Here is a 16,572-nt window from a genome sequence, read left to right as displayed (position 1 = left end):
TAAATAACACACAGAATAACAGACACTTCCATTTAAATAAAATAATCTTTTTAAACATGAATCAATCTGTAATTTGTCACACATTTAATCTGATTTTACGCAAAATAATACGCCGATCCGAGAACAATTATCTTTATATTTTTGTTTTCACGGAATCTTTTCTTTGCGAAACTCTTCTGCCAGTAAAACTTGGCCACTCCAATCGGACGAAAAATTGCGTACACTTGGTTCGTAGTTTCCTCGAGAGTCGTTACTTACTTTGTGAGTGATCGAATAAGTTTTTGCGTTGATATACCGCGACGCGACATACCTAGACCGAGGGAAATTTAAAGCAGACTTCAAAGAGCAAGATACGCGAAGACGCGTTAAAGTAAAACAAAAATACCGTTTATTGTTTATTTTATTTAAGGTCGCCTTAATCGTTTGTTATGGCCATTGGTGATTAACAAAATATTAGGTTGTTCTTTCTTTTGCAAACGTGTTTTTTACAACAGTGCAGCTTACAAACGTGAAACCAAGTGTGTGAAATGTCGCGGTGTTTATCTCAATAGAAAAAAATGGATATTTCGTAATTCGACGAAATAATATAAAACAAAAGACGTTGTGCGTCTATTATTTCCTCATAAAACGAAAGAAACTTTTCGGACATCCTAATACATAACAAGCACGTACAGAAAGATGTAAAATACAATAAGGCAAACTACGAATTTGAATAGTAGTATTTTTATATTTTGAACGTATTGTATATTATACATAGTACAATTCATAAAAGATATATATAAAAGAAAAAACGAAGCTGGCACCCCGCTGGGGGTAGCCACCCACATGCTATATTTATTTTTATTTTTTTTTTTCACCAACAAGATATATAACACTTTACCAAATGTCCATAAGGACAAATTGTAAAAAACCAAAATAAAATAAAAAAAAAACATAGTACAATTACAGTGCGATCGGTGTAGAATGAAATTAGTATGATACAGCGTATGTTAGAAATAAGTCGGTAGCTTAGAATACCATAATCGATCGCACAAATTGATATCCTTGAGAAAATAAGGCAGATTCTTGCAATATTTTTTTATAATGTAGAGGACTAGTAGATGATTGTAATATAGAATAACTTGCTGTTGCAACCCGTCAAATATATTTAAATAGATATAAATAATGTCGAGAGACGCTCGTACAAACATATTCGCTAAGACAGTGTATAATCGCTCGCTGATAATTCGTACATATTGATCGATAATTCGTGGATACTCGGTATATACTCCTTCGCTCGCGATCACGTTTGTTATTTATACTGATCGTGGGAGAGTCGGAAAATTCAAATTCGTCTTTGTTCGACGGTTGCACGTAGCCACGTCATTGTTTTGTTCGTAGTTTATTTATTCTTACATTACGTGTATCCTAACGACCTTAATACTCCGAAGCAAAACAACATGACTTGAATTGTCCTCTACTCATATGCCTCTACAATAATTTAGACACGTCTGAATCTCATTGGGAAAAACAAATTGAATTTTGTTTTGGCAAACGTCGCTACAATTCAAAAGGAGATTTATGGACAGAATGCAGTTTAGCGATTGCACTTGGCCGGTCCATTTTAACTATAATATTCAGTGTATCCAATTCTAAGTCTGGTGAGAGTAACTTGCTCTTCTCCATGAAAAAGATGCGCTTGACTCTTGTCGAATATATTTGTACGTATCTTAGATGCATTTTCCCAATAATCATCCTCGATGTTTCTTATCTTGAATTTAACGAAAGTTTGCGCATCTTTAGGAAAGAGCGTCAACCAAGACAGAAACACTCGTTCGGATTACTTTAGGTGGTAGCGTCGCGTCGCATCGACGAGCTTTCGGTTTCTCTCGAGTGTGTTGGCATACTCGCGTAAATTTCGCAACCAGTCGGTTTATAAATACCCAGCGCGATGTCGCGAAGCGTAGAAGTTGCAAGGGGGGCAAAAGTTTGGCCACGCTCGAGTTGCTTTCCAGCAGCGGGAAAAGCGAGGACGCGCGGCAAGACGAACAGCGTGCGCCAACTTTCCCAGACCATATTCCCGAGATTGAATTCAGAGAGACGACCGTCTCGAAGTTCGCCTGTGAGTGATGCGCGTACGTCAACCGCTGCGAGTAAAACATCGGAGCCGTGTAATTTCTTGTGACAGCCGATGTTCCCGGCAACTAGCGAAATAAGGAGCAACGATATTTTTGCGCTTCTAAGCGAGCGCCAACCGTTGCAACCAACGAGATATCAAATACCATCCGATCAGCAGTTTTTTTTTTTTTTTTATTGGGTGCTTAAGATCACGCGCACCTTTTAAGGTTATCAGTGATCACGCTGAGAATGACCAATGGCACAGAACGTATTTTTAACAAATTGTCTAAACCAATATCTTTGGTGGAAAATGTAGAGCTTGATTCGGCTTTGGTGACAAGTTAGGAATCCGTCCAGTCTGGCCCATTTTGTGATCGAATCAGCGTTACTTGATCTTTTCTATTCGGCAGTAAATGCCATCATTTATATGGTTACTGACTTTGTGTAGCTTGGCAGGCCTCGAATTTCTCCATTCTTCGTTCCACGATTCTATCGTCGCTGTAATAAAATACTTTTGGAGATCTTTGTAGAATATAAGTTGCTGATTTATCGCAGATGCGCTCGAGCTATAGCCAGCTTTGCTGTCCGATCGAATTCTTCGTTTCCTTCGATGCCGACATGTCAGGAGATCCAGAAATATAAAACTGAAAAACGTCGAAACATCGAAATATCTCTTCTGGCACGCTCGAATTTTTATTTTCATAATCTTCCGGATTATTGTGTTTTACTAGCTTCTACATTTTCTCAAGCCAACGCTATACTCTTGGCGTCACAGGGAATAACAAATTTGTCGTGCGTCGATGACCAGTGGCTTTATTCCCACATCCTCTCGATGCTTTGATTTATACCGTTCGTACAATTTTGTCGTTGTATTATACACGGGATACGAGTTCTCGATACCTTAGTTGGCAAACTTTCTATCGATAACAGAATCTTACAACTTTTTCCTCCTTCGCAAGAAGGCAAGAGAAATTGATTGTTGCGTCGTCAGCTTTTTACTGTGACAAGAAACGTTATTCAACCGACGATGAAGTCGCATAGCATTTTTACCACGAATCGCAGCAGTATAATATCATTTTGGAATTAGTCACTCAGAAGCCACACTGATCGACTCTACAAATTGAAACGTAGAAAGAAGTCACAATTATAAACATCGTTTCTTCTAAACTCGCCTTGAAATTCGTCGCTATTTGTACTACCTTCCTGTGATAAGTAAATTCGTGAAAATAAGTTCGATAGATAAAGACAAAGTTTTTCCACAAAAATAAACTTAGCTTCTAATCTAATCCTCAATGACACTCTTATCAAGCTTCGTGGTGTACTTTCGAACCGTATGAAACGATCTACGTGATCGTCAATAGTACAACGTGTTTAGTATATTCAATATTGGAATTTGATGGAATAAGCGACTTTTAGTAGTTGGTTCTTAATAAGTAGATAAATTAAAATGTAGACAAATGAGAATTAGAAACATTCGCTTTCCTAAATTTGCCTTGAAACTCGCGATTATTTATACTACGGATTTTGCATACCTTTAATAATTAATAATATATTAAATATAAACATAATGGATTAGAAACGCAAGAAAACTGACTTCGAGTAATTCTAACTACTTTATTTATGGAAATGTCTATTTATAGCAAAAATTTTTTCAAACAAAAATAAATTCTGCGGAGATGAGCATCGTCGAAAAATGCGATAGTCTTATGAATTGTTAATCAGTGTTTATTATATTTTACAGGCGAAAAGTTTGTTGGATTTCATAGCAAAAGATACGAGTTATTGCATAGCTGTTATTGCGAGTACGATCTTATGATAACAGCATTTTCAATGACAATGTTGTATATCGGTAATTAATTTTTGGCAACACACGAGAACGATAAGAGATACAGAGCGTTCTATTAAACAGACTATTAATGCAAATGACGGAATTGCATACTATGTGCCCCGGCAAAATTCGATTTTAATTTCTACATCGACACACGTTTTCAACCGTGGAATTACGTATATTACGACTACTAGGGCCATGTTGCATGTGAACGCGTAATTTACCGCACAATTTAACTTTTGTTTGAAAAAATTTTGCTGTAAATAGACATTTCCATAAATAAAGTAGTTAGAATTACTCGAAGTCAGTTTTCTTGCGTTTCTAATCCATTATGTTTATATTTAATATGTTATTAATTATTAAAGGGATGCAAAATCCGTAGTATAAATAATCACGAGTTTCAAGGCAAATTTAGGAAAGCGAATGTTTCTAATTCTCATTTCCTTGCGTTTCAATTTATCGACTTATTTATGGGGTATATTCCCATGAATTTACTTACTACATGGAGGGAGATGGTGAAAATAATCGCGAATTTCCTGATGAGTAAAACGAACAACGTTTGTAGTTTTCGTTTTTTCGCTAGATAATTTAAAACATTCTGATCGTTTCTTGCTAATTTAAATGTCTTGCCAAACTTTTGCACTCGACAAACAACGAAACTCTAAGTGAAAACCGTACGCTTAAAAAAAAGCAAGCTTTTGAAAAATAGATAAGAGGATTTCGTTTGAAAATCTTAGTAGTTAAATCTTAGTTAAATCGAAAGTTGTTTTTATTCTCCTTACCAGCATTGTCCCGAAAAGATTCTAAAATTCTAAACTGGAATACTCGAAGCAAGACATCATACGTAAAGAATGTTATGTTTATATTTAATATATTATTAATTATTAAAGGTATGCAAAATCCGTAGTATAAATAATCGCGCGTTTCAAGGCAAATTTAGGAAAGCGAATGTTTCTAATTCTCATTTCCTTGCGTTTCAATTTATCGACTTATTTATGGGGTATATTCCCATGAATTTACTTACTACATGGAGGGAGATAGTGAAAATAATCGCGAATTTTGAGTAAAAAGAACAACGTTTGTAGTTTTCGTTTTTTCGCTAGATAATTTAAAACATTCTGATCGTTTCTTGCTAATTTAAATGTCTTGCCAAACTTTTGCACTCCACAAACAACGAAACTCTAAGTGAAAACCGTACGCTTTAAAAAAAGCAAGCTTTTGAAAAATAGATGAGAGGATTTCGTTTGAAAATCTTAGTAGTTAAATCTTAGTTAAATCGAAAGTTGTTTTTATTCTCCTTACCAGCATTGCCCCGAAAAGATTCTAAAATTCTAAACTGGAATACTCGAAGCAAGACATCATACGTAAAGAATGTTATGTTTATATTTAATATATTATTAATTACTAATGATATGCAAAATCCGTAGTATAAATAATCGCGCGTTTCAAGGCAAATTTAGGAAAGCGAATGTTTCTAATTCTCATTTCCTTGCGTTTCAATTTATCGACTTATTTAATGGGTATATTCCCATGAATTTACTTACTACATGGAGGGAGATGGTGAAAATAATCGCGAATTTCCTGATGAGTAAAACGAACAACGTTTGTAGTTTTCGTTTTTTCGCTGGATAATTTAAAACATTCTGATCGTTTCTTGCTAATTTAAATGTCTTGCCAAACTTTTGCACTCCACAAACAACGAAGCTCTAAGTGAAAACCGTACGCTTAAAAAAAGCAAGCTTTTGAAAAATAGATAAGAGGATTTCGTTTGAAAATCTTAGTAGTTAAATCTTAGTTAAATCGAAAGTTGTTTTTATTCTCCTTACCAGCATTGTCCCGAAAAGATTCTAAAATTCTAAACTGGAATACTCGAAGCAAGACATCATACGTAAAGAATGAATGCGCACAGGATGTATGGATGGGTACGAATGCGCTCGATATCTTAGCATAAAATTTTCAATAGCGGAGTTTAAGCGACGAGCGTAAATCGGAGGAAGTCGGGAAATAACTTGATCTCTGGCAGGTTGTCGGTGGACGGATCAACGGATACAAAGCGACGCAGAAGGAAACGATGGAGGAGCCAGTCGACGTGTCTAAAGGCGCTCTCTCACATATTCTGGCCGAGCTTTCGTAAGCTGGAACTCCACTCACAGGTTATAAATAGGAAATAGGTGTTCATGGTGGGATCTCCCCTTCACTTGCAGTTTTCTCACCGTTTGTTAAGCGGCCACGGAGCGAGAGGAGCGAACGAACCAACGAACGAACGCTCGCCCGTGTTAGCTGCATTCTACCTAATCCATTTTTCGCGACCTCCTTCGTGGCTAACGAGAGAGCATCTGTGAAACGAGGCTAACCGCGCAACAGGAAACCGCATTTTGACGTAACGTAGAATGCGTTTTGCCACGAAACGGACGTTAGCTTTAAGCTGGGTTTACATTAATCCAATCGCGCTCGATCAAGCGCTGACATTCCAGTATTTTCACTGGAGATCTATCGATGATATACAATTGCTTCAGTCTGTTTTCAAGTGTCGAAAGCGTCGGATTGTAGCGGCGAAGGATTAAGCTGGATTCGCATTAGTTCAATCGCTGGGTCAAGCGATTACATTCGAAAATTTACCTGAAATCCACCGATGTGCACATTATTCCAGTCCTTTTTGAACCGTCGAAAGCGCTGGACTGTAGTGGCAAAGGATTAAAGCCGGGTTTACATTAGTCCAGTCGGTGGATCAGGCGACCGCATTCCAGTGGTTTGACTTGAAATCACTCGTTGTCTGCATTATTCCAATCTTTTTCGAAGCGTCGAAAGCGATAAACTGCAGTGGCAACGTATTCAGGCAAAAAATGGATAAGACAAGTAGACGATTGCGCTTCTAACGTTGGAAAGTCATGTTCTCGATAGTGGTGGTAAACATTGCATCTAAAAATAGTCTTTCGATCCAGTCGTTGGACTAGATTATCTGCTGGAATGACAGCACTGTGTTGCAATGAAAACACTGTTCACATCGTTCCATTTACGATCCCCTGCCGGATCCGATCGCTGCACTGCAATGCTACTGGACCAATGTAAACGCAGCTTAAGGTTTACGAGAGACGCGCCGCGTCATAACGCGTGCTCCTATCTACCGTTATTCGAAAACGCACGTGTTTTCCTTTGGGACGTTTGCAGCTGTTTAGATCGGTAAACGGACCCTCGAACTAAAGCTTATTACTTTGAAACGCCGACTATATCATTCTGCGTGACTGACCATCGCATCCCTCGGATGCTAACAGACCACCGGGGAAACATTATTATACTTGGGGCACCGTGCACACCAACCGAATCGGTGCCACTCGCCCAAAGAATCGAAAGCCCGGTAGTTTCTGATTTGCGAGCATCATTTTCCACGGTCCAAGCATAAATCGTTAAAAGTATAAATAATACTGTGATACTGTCACGCTTACATGCGATATTTGATAAGCGGCTGTTATCCGGTGTAGACATTCCGATGTTGCTTTTTTCCTTCGCTTTATAGCTATGTACCCCTTTCTTTATTTAAAACGTTGCTAAAACAGTCTGAAAGTTATTCAAAACTGCGTTACGAGATGATTTATCACGCTTCACCTGTGTAACTTTGTTGAAAATACATTTCCCTGTATGGCAATCGTACGGCTATAACGTGTTTAAAGTAATCGTGTTTGGCTGGAGCATTCGTGATTCGAGCGTGCGATTGCTAAATTTAGATATCAAATGTAGGACTCGTTAAGACAGAAATATACGGCTGTAATATTAATCAGAAGTATCTAAGTACATACGTACGTACGTGCATATCGATTAGTAAGGCAAGGTGGGTGTGCATAATTCAATGTTCTCGAATTCGCCACTGCAAAAAGTACGAGTATGCCAAGAATCAGCAGCGTTTCAACTAAATATTGCGATCGTTTTTATTTCTTACTGGGCGAATACGTTTTATAATTTAATTTTTATATTCCAACCCATAATGTTCTTTTTTTAATTTTATTCTCTAGATGATTGTTTCACTGGCCTAAACGAGCAGTATTTGCGTTGTTCGCAATTTTTGATAGTAATTACCAAAGTTTCTTTCTTGTATATCATCTCCTTCAATAATTAATTTCCAAATTTTTGTAGATATCAGGGATGAATTTCATTATGCCTCTCGTAAAATATAGATCTAAACATAAATTATTTTGTCACATATATATTAACTATTAACTATTACTTTGTAATCAATTTTGTAATCATGGTAAAATATTGATGATGTATGGTGATTTCGCCAGTTGCAATTTTTCTCTTGTTATTTCTGTTCTAAACTAATTATAAGTCGCTTTTGTAGCTACGTATTAACTTGATGTAGATAAGATCAGGTAAGAATATGAAACATACAAAGCATTTGAAAACAGTAAACGAATATTTAGAAAAATTACACCACGCTATAAATATTAGTATGGCGAAATTCTGCATATCGTTCGCAGTCTAACAAAATAGTACATTCGGATATACCGAGTGTAAATCTTGGTTCGTTAATGCTTTGCGACTGTCAGTCGCATTTATACATATAAATTTATATAGTTAGAATATTTGCAACTTCCTGATTTACGAATATACATACAGTAACTCGCACACTATTTCATATAGATCTATTTTATGTGGAAAATATCAACACACGTCTCCTGTTCTAATCTTACAGAAAGATATTTCGTACGCATTAGATTTATAAATGAAGAAATGATTAATATTCTGCAAAACAGATGACTTACACGATACAAAAATGTCGAATCTTCTGAATAATTATATAGCTCGATTTAAATTGCATAACCACCTTTTGTTTTAGAACAATACTTATGATCTTTCCATGTGTTTAGTTTGCTTGTAGCGGTTCTCACGGTCCAACCGAATTTGAAACATAATTACTAAAATCAATCATTGTTGACAGCTACAAATATCAACAGTTAAGGTTGAATTAATTTAAGAACAAATAATAGTTCTTTTCTAACTTACGAGCGCACCTATGCGAGGCATTAGAAAGAGGGAAATTATTTTATTTTCAATTTGAGGAATTCAATCTGTTTAAATTATCACGTTTACGACACACTACGAACATCGTAAAGAAGTGTCGTAATATATTCTCTCTGGAAAATAAACGTAATAATTAGAAATGTGTTTTGGAAAGCGAATTACTCGTTAAGAAATTAATACCATCACAAATATTTCAATACGAAATTCGTGTAAGCGGATTTTTACAGTGGCTCCTACTGTATTTAGTTTCGTTTTGTCAGAAGGATCGACAACAACTTCTTGCATTTTACGGCAAATGACCGTATAGCTATGCGGCTTTTCACAAGTAGTGTTTTTTGGGCATTTATGCACTCGTTCTTTGAAACCGTCATTCCCTAATACGCATTGAACCTTCACAGCACTCGCGTTAACTTTGTCAAATTGTTTCAAATTTTACCAAATTTGCATAGCACTGTTAGCTTTTCTGCAAATTGAATGGCTTTGGAAAAATTTTCCGTTTTTACTTCGACAGCTTCCTTTTGTAGTGATTTAGATCGGTGTGAGACGTCATTATTGAAAACGACGTTTTTCTTTTCGACATTCGGCAGAATTATCCTCGTTCTATAATATGCTTATGGAGTAAAACTGCACCGATTTTAAACACCAGGTATAGGTAGTAATCGTTACAAAGGTAATTCATCTGCTCAGAAAGCATATTGATTAATTCGAGAAATTGAGAAACAAAGAGAAGTGCGTCGAATGTCAGAATTTTTTACGAATTTCTTTGAAATCCCTATTCATTTATATCATTTTCTTTTAATAATTGAACTTACGAAATTACATAATTCGTTTCTCTAAGAAACTGCTGCTAAGCACGTAGCCAGATAATTACAATCAATTTTACAATTGAGATACTTGCAGAAGTTGCAGCGAATCGATTTCGCTTGTCACGGGCTCAATTACCATAAAGATAAAGAACAAATAACGCAGTGAAAACAGGCGGAAGAACTCATCGAGTATTAAAGCTCATAAATTTGTTCAAGTTGTTTGCCTCAAAGTTTCAACAGAACCGAATGCGAGTATTCAAAATATACACGAGTTTCGTAAAAGAGAACTTCATGTAAATAGATGCGGTAACAACAGCGTTTACATTCTACATAAAGCAGAAACACATATCCGCTTTTCCTAAAATATCGAATTATGTGAACGAACCTGCGAGTCGCTGTGTTTATCTTGCAAATTGCGTGGAATATTTTAAACAAACAGAAATGAAAAAAAAAAGCGAAAGGAAGGGGAGGAGAGAAAATGTGAAAAAGGAAACGTGTAATGTATCCGCGCGATATTTCCGCGTCAGAATGTTGCGTCGACAGAAATGCGTCTCCGGCTAAAGTACACCGAAGATGTTTGCGCATTTTTATCTATCGCCCGAAGTAAACTATCTCGTTGGTTCGTAAACCCTACGCGTTTGACGAGACATAGCTCTCACCGCCTGTGCATTGTTCCCCCGCTGCATCGTACATGCACTTTAGAAAGTGAACTTTAAAATGTTTACGCGGGATCCGGTTGAACGTGCGCGTGTAAGCGAACGAGTTGTAAAGCGTGCACGAATCCTGTTTACCCGACGCGCCCGATCATTTTTTCCCCTCGTTTTCTGTCTTAAACTCTTCCATGCGGCGCTCTTTCATCCGCCGCCTAACCGTACCGCACTACTTGTTTAAAATTCAAGCTGATAACCAGTGAAATCTAACAATTATATAAGCCGAGGAATTGCACAAGAGTCGACAGACCTTTCGCAACCGAGTGCTCGGAACGACGCAACAGGAGGATGTGAACAGCCGATTAGAGATAACAACAGGCTGTGTACTTTTGGCGATTGTCAACTGTAGTCAACACTACGAACTAGCGAAGAGCTTAACCTTGTAAGGTCGACGTATTTTTCTCACAACGCTATCAACTAGTCGAAACAAGTTTACCGTGCCATCCGACTTCGGGGACAAAATAGAACGAAAAACTGGCAGAGTACTCCTTTAGGCACCTAAACTTCAGGTATCATTCTACGTACACGACGAAAGGTATCATGGAAATGCAATGATTTATGGCTATAATTTTGAAACAAAGTCAAACAGGATACATGTTCGTACGAACTTTTCTCAATGCTTTTGTGCCTCTTGTCCATTCATGAAGTGACATCTTTATACACACTATGCTAGTATATACACGAGTTTAATTTTATATAATTGCACTTATTAGTATGCGTAGAATTCCGTTTAGAAGAAATCTATTTATATAAAGGAGATCTTGCGCATTCGATGTTCGAACAGGCACGAAAGGATTCGAGTGTATAATTCTTTGTTTCCGAGCAATTAACACCAGAGCTACCACACCAGTCAAATTAACTAGTTTTGCAATTTTATTTTAAAATTCCTACTTCGTGTTATATTTTTTTCCGCAATGATGTAATGGCTTTCGCAACGATAGCTAAAAGAATAATATAATGAATTTTATTTCCTTTTTTATGTATTCAAACTTAAAATAATTTTGCATCAAGGCTACTTATACCAATACCAATCAAACTGACTAATACTTGTCAAAGTGTAAAAGGATCCTGCTATCCGTTTATCGTACCCCAATTAACCAGTTTCCTCGTTTCGTACAACTCTTTTGCCACACGTTTTTCAAATTTTTACTGCGTATCATGTCAATCCTCGTCATGATCCCAGATGGATTAATAATGGAAAAATTGTACTACGTAACATGGAATTCCTTCTGCAGGAAAGTAATAAATCACTAAACATAAAAATATTCTATTATTACGTATTTTTTAAAGACCAGTCATTTTCACTGGTTTTGGTAGAAATAGCTATGTGTTAACTATCGATAGTTCTAGTGTTAATGAGATTTTTGTTATATCTCACTTTATGGACTCTTTTAACATTAACATTATGCTCTTTTCTTAATATTAAATTTTTACTTTTTGAATTACTTTGATAAATTTTTCTTATATTTTTACAATCTTGTGTGTGGAAATTGTAATTAAAACAATTAAAACGTAAGCAATTGCAGCATCGAGAGCATAATTTCTCGAATACAAAGAGCCACGCGCTCGAATCTTTTTCTGGCTGTTCTACCATCAGTCCAAAGCATCGAATACACGTGCAACCAACTCGCTCGAGATTTCACAGTTCTTGCCACCTCCTTGTAACGTGTAAACAGTAGCGTCGCGCGTTATGCGACACGCTCTTATGCTTGGCAGTCAGTAACATTATTATATATTTAAGAGGAAATGTTTCGTGGAATTCTCTTACATGAATATGAGCTTCTATTATATGAACGAAGAGTCATAAGTGGTGGGAATAAGTGGACTCCTATTATATGAACGACCTGGTTATATGAACCGACTTATCTCCCAGCAGGTTCGCATAAACGGAGCTCTACTGTACTTAATACGATGACATTCTAGTACATACGTTGTATCAGCTACAATAGAACTTTGTTTATCCAAATCGATTCGGTGACAAAATATTTCGAGTACCGATCGGTTCGAATAATAGAAGCTCGTTCGCTATCTCACCGGGTGCTGCTGCTGCTACGAGCTTCGATATAACAGAGGTTGACGTTCGGACGAATAAAGTGGAACAACGGTTTCGACACAAATTATGTTCAATGATATGTGAATTTGGACAAAACACACGGACGTATACGACTTCAGAATACGCGTTCGTGTAACTAAAAGTACGATCTTTCCTTTTCTCCACATTGTTATTGGCCTGCGTTAATTTGCCAATCAACTCGGAGTTACCGTGAAGTTATCTGAGAAAAGTAAGGTCACTGGAGACTGTAACGAAGTAAAAACTTGGAAAACAAGCTTCTGCCTCGAAAAAACCTGCTGCCTATATATAACGAAAAATACGCTCGAACGTAGTTGGAATGATAGAGGGTCGCTTGCGAGTTTAGATAAACCGACGATAAGCAAAGGTGGTTCGTATAAGCGAAGTTCTATCGTACTTTTAATACAAATTTCGAAGATCGCCACTGTCGCCATATTCGATTGCAAAGAGTTAAACGTCTTGCTGCGCAGCACAAAGGGGCTATTGAATAATCGCATTCCGCAGTAAATTCCACGTTCGAAAAACCAAGAGTAATTTGCCCGTGGAATCGATTCGTCGGCATCTACGAATTGGCCGAATTCCATGAATGCCAATCGGCCACTCAATTCGCAGTGAAAATTTGACGCACAGATACACGATCGACTAAATGATTTCCATTTGTAACAGTGGCCGCGGCCTGACCTCGCAGCGAAAATGCTTGATGTATGTGTGCCTAACTGGCAATCTAACTCTGAAATAACTAACGTCGTTGATTTTACGTTCGAGCTGTACGCGGCATCCGGCAGGCAAGCCTGACTTTTCGCTTGGCCTTTGCCGGGCTTCGATAGGAAATTCAACCATTTCCACGCCTTCCAACCTTTCTCGGGTTAATAGAATGACGAAATACTCTCGGGAATTTATTTGCCTCTATTGCCTTCGCTTTTCCCATGCTGTAACGATCTCGCCAAAGTATTTTTCTCTATAGCAATTTTTCTACCCCTTCTGTGACCTTTATCTTATTGTTGATACACAAACACTTCTTGCATGGTGGACTGAAAACAGCAAAAACACAGGAACCAACGTTATTGTCTGCATAGTAGACTGTAACTTCTTTTTTGGCTCGACCGTAGAAGAATAACGTGGAATGTGCAACCTTTGAGGGTTTTCCTTTTTCTCTGTTTGTGATATAATATTTGCAAAGTGCTTGTCGATCGGACGTATTGTTGTTGCATGCTTCATAAAAGCTCCCAGTTTTTCGCTGAAATATTCTCTTCTCACGGTAGTACACTGCGTTTCATAACTATCAAACCGTTCAGAAATTTCCAATTTTTATGCAAGCGTGACGCACAACAAAACAGAAGCTGAATAGACCTACGCAGAATCAAACGGTTACACTTAGTGCTATTAGTTATTATTAGTGAGTAGAATTTTTTTATTATAAAATATCCTGTTCTATACGTCGATTTTATTCTTACGAGATTAGATTCTTCAGTGGGAATAGAATATATTATCCTTTATGTACAAGAATAGAATGAATTGTTTCTCAAACGATTGTAAACACCGCATACTTCGTGTCTTATCGTATACGCAAACCTTCATTGAGGTTTCTCAAATAGAAAACAAAACATCCGAAGAACGCAAGACGGAAGGACGATATGTCACATTTCCAGTTTTCACAGGCAGTTTTACGTTGTGAATTAGTTTCACGTTACTAACATCGTCTTTCATTTTGATTTCCGGACTAAGCACGTATCTCGCCGCCTTCTCCACGATCTTCGAATATTGCTGGTCATAAAATGACAATAAAACGTAGTAATTTTTCCTGCAATCTTCGCCTAAAAATATATACCGCGATATATAAAAATTAAAAGTTTCTGGGTGGCTTTATTTATTTATGGAACGCAGTGAATGTCGCGTTGAAACGTACAGTAATGAACAAAAGAAAGTTTAGATCTAAGTGATAGAAAAATAATTTTATAAAAGAAGATTGCATTTGACAAGAGCATCTTTGACAAGATTTTGAACAAATATAATCACAGAATAGACGAAAGATATCTAATACGAAGATTGCTAGTAATATGTACATGTACACAGATAAATTTCTCAGCAATTTTAAGCTTCTTTTCTCTTCTTTTTCGCTTCTTATCGCTTAAACTTTTCGTATATTTTTGTAGAAAATCGTAAAACACCAAAATGAAGCGTGTTTCTAAGGCACTCTAAATGAAAAAGGAATTATAACAATCGCAATACTCGGGTATTGTTTATTATTCGCGCGTAATTCTGGTATTCGATTATTAGCGCGAAGTGGCTGCAGCTGTAAAGCACGATAGTCGTGTCTGACGAAAAGTTAATCGCAAGCACGAAATTCAATTTTCGAGCATAGTTTGCCAATTGAATTTCGCAAGTGCAAGGAAAGCGATGGGGTGAATTCGTACTTCGCGCAGATGACGATTGCGTGTTGTTTTTGAAAATTAGATTGCATCCACACGCGAGAGTAATAGAGTTATAAGTTCTGGCGACGAATTGTTCAGCTGTCATGGCACGAGATTAATTCGTCCGCGGTGATTAGTTAGGAAAAATCGATCGAAGTAACTTCGAATTTTATTTATTTCTCTCACATCCATCCAGCTGAAAAGTAATTCGAACGGCGATTATTAGATATAATTATGTTACGTCTTTAACGATCTTATTAACGCAAGTTGATTACCATTGATTATCATTTGAGTAGCGATGCTTTATGATCCGAGCAATAAATTATATTTTAAATTATATTTTCCATACGTGCACTTGTTGGCTTTTGTGATATGGTTGTCTGAACAGCCGTGTCTTTTAATAAAATTAAAATTCGCTAAGAAATATTAATCCCTATATAATGTGTTGGTTGATAAATCGCGATATTATAGTAGAAAGATGAAAAAATATTTGGAAATTCTGAAAGATAAATTTATTGTCAAAACACATGTCTTCTCTTCTATTTTATCTCCATTTTTCCTTTGCCCTTATTAAATGCGAATGCCAAATGCGAACAATTGCCGAATCTCTGTTGTTTGGAGCTTTTGCATTGCATAATCCAGGTGAACAACAAAGAACAACTACATTTTGCTCGATAACTTCTCCTGTAATATAGCAATTGCTAGAAATCATTCCAGTTATTATTTTGTCAACATAATTGTACTCGTAGAGTTTTCTGAACATTTTCCACAGTATTCCCCGTTTTTAAGTGGAAAAATAATTTTCAGTTATTTTCTGCTTATAACTTCTCTGTGGGTTATACAGAATATTCCACATGACTTCTTAGGTGCAAAAGTTATCGTTAAATTTGAGATTATTTTAGAGGGATATTTTTATATTCGAACAGTAGGAAACAGAAAAACATTTTTACTATCTAATATATAACAAACGCATATATTACATGTGTAAGTACACACTATAATGGTATCCGCTAGACGAAGACGTAAATAAAAATCGTATGTAAAATGGACGGGTATTCGAAGAATCTTTATCAGCAGTTCTATTTGGGAATGAAGTTGCATAGAAAAAAACGTTACTTTACGTTTAGATGTCTCATGTAGGTACGCAACAGTTCATTCTGCATCTTACATCTTGCAAATATTGTAAGAACGAAAGGAAATGATTTATTGGTGCACAAATAAAACATCTAGCAATTTACACGCAGCGAATGAACGATCCGAATGCAATATACCAATAATCTCGTATGTATAGAAAATCCTGCATTTTACAGCTCGAGTGCAGACTGTTCCCAGCCTAGTTATGGGTATTACCTAATACGTATCATCATTCATTTAGATGATCAACGTTAATTATCCAGTTTTCTTCGCGAGAAGATTCACTTCGGTTCTATAAATTAACGTTTACAATAAGATCCACATTAATCAGATTACCGTTCGTGTTAAATTATCTTCTTTACGCTGAAGCAATCCAGATACAGCAGCATCGATGTTGTGGTAGGAAATTAATTTTTAATGAAAATTCAAAATGTTAAAACGCGACGTTAAGCGAGTATTTCTGAAAGCGAGTTAGATCGTTGGTACTCGAAGCCGTTCG

At 36.7% G+C, this 16,572-nt stretch overlaps 1 protein-coding gene and 1 long non-coding RNA gene across 3 annotated transcripts in view; one reads left to right on the top strand and one right to left on the bottom strand.

Annotated features, from left to right (window-relative positions):
- The window catches only part of LOC132909054 (uncharacterized), a 517,795-nt gene that overhangs the window by 71,772 nt on the left and 429,451 nt on the right, over nucleotides 1–16,572 (bottom strand). Inside the window, exon 2 of the long non-coding RNA XR_009658485.1 lies at nucleotides 11,735–11,780. This is a non-coding gene — a long non-coding RNA (uncharacterized LOC132909054). The remainder of the gene's footprint in view (nucleotides 1–11,734; nucleotides 11,781–16,572) is intronic.
- Nucleotides 1–16,572, top strand: part of LOC132909026 (CCR4-NOT transcription complex subunit 6-like) — a 464,578-nt gene that overhangs the window by 230,736 nt on the left and 217,270 nt on the right. The window lies entirely within an intron of this gene.

The sequence above is a fragment of the Bombus pascuorum genome, chromosome 7 (assembly GCF_905332965.1).
Source record: "Bombus pascuorum chromosome 7, iyBomPasc1.1, whole genome shotgun sequence".
Lineage (NCBI taxonomy): Eukaryota > Metazoa > Arthropoda > Insecta > Hymenoptera > Apidae > Bombus > Bombus pascuorum.
Note: the sequence above shows the minus strand (reverse complement) of the source record. Positions and strands in the feature narration are given on the sequence as shown.